Genomic DNA, 1,534 nt, shown 5'->3' with positions numbered 1-1,534 from the left:
AATGGAGTAGAAAACATGGCAGCAACAATTTGAGATGCTTTATTTGAATTACTATCTAGGTTCTCTTTTCTTCCATCCTATTTTACTTCTGATACAGCATTTTTTCCCTTTCTCTAATTTTGGTCTCTTTCTTCATAACCTGTTTTTTTTTTTTTTTTAGAGGTACTCACACCTACAACCCTTTTTTTTGTATGAGATGTATAATATTAAATTGTGCAGACAATCACATGATTTCAGATCTGGTCTTCTTTCTTTCTCTCTTTTCTTTCTTTCTATAAAAAGAATGGCTAAACTGCTCAGATGTTGTCACTTGATGGACTGTATGTTTACCCAGTTCAGGCAGATTCATGGCTCACTGCTGCTAGTTTAGCTATGAATTGATTCAAAACTGACCACAATTGTCTCAGATGCAATTTTGAGTTTTTTTCTGGGAAACCACTCAGGAGGCTGAAAGGCTTGTCCAAAAATAGGGTTACAGAAAAAAACGACACTGTTACCTCAAAGTTATTTTCCTATTGGTGGAGATGCTCTGTGTTATATTTACAAACTTATCTATTAGGTTTAAGATAGCAAGTACATGGCATATTGTTCATTACAACATTCTAGATCCAGTTCTTTGGAATGAGCAAAGGTGGCATGGAGCAGGCAAAGGAATTTAGGACCTATTATAGAAGTAGGAAATGTCTGATGTAAAGGAGAACTTTGGGTGCCTTCCCCCTCATCCCCAAACACAGCAAATTAAAGACTATATTGGACTGAAAAAAAAAAGAAGAAAATCATGACTGAGAAATAGCAAGTGGGAATTTCTACAGACAAAATGCTGAATGAAGAGTAAAAAGAATTGGAAGAGAATATGATATTAGAAGTGAACAAAAGAGTGTTATAAAAACATTTTTTCTTGAAAAGTAGAACTTTAGAGCTGAGAAGAAACCTAAAATATTATTTTTTTCCAAAACTCTAATTGTGTACAAGTGGAAAACTGACACTCAGTCAACTCCCTGACCAAGTTGTAGAATCATGAGATTTGAGGGGCTTAGAGGGCTGAAAGATTATCTAATCTAACCACTCTTCTGAGGCTTGAATCAGTTCTTCAGAGAATATGAGAACTGGGGACTGAAAAGAACACTGCATCCCTTTGCTGTCCTTTTATCTGATGTGCGAAGTCTTCTCCTGACCTCATTCTTAAGAGATTATCAAATTGCTATTTAAACACTGTCAATTCTCATTATTTATGGTAGTTATGTTTTATACAGTTGCCTAGAACACTGAACTAGTGAATACTGAATCATTGCCCCAAGGGGAAATATGGAGCGAGTTTTCCTGAGCCTCTGGTCATAACACATTTATCAATCAGTCAATACATACATATTGTTGACTTGGGAATATCAAACTCATAGCCGAAGGTGCTATAAGCCATGTTTCAATGAAGCTTATTGAATGTGTGTTTTAAGGCACATCACAGTCGTGCTTAGGAACATTAGGCAGCACTTCAGTACTATGATTGGGGTCATTCTAAGCAGTGAAATCACCAACA

This window comes from Propithecus coquereli, unplaced genomic scaffold, assembly GCF_000956105.1.
Source record: "Propithecus coquereli isolate 6110/MARCELLA unplaced genomic scaffold, Pcoq_1.0 Scaffold333, whole genome shotgun sequence".
In the NCBI taxonomy this organism is placed as follows: Eukaryota; Metazoa; Chordata; class Mammalia; order Primates; family Indriidae; genus Propithecus; species Propithecus coquereli.
The sequence above is the reverse complement of the archived record's forward strand: the minus strand, read 5'-3'. Positions refer to the sequence as shown.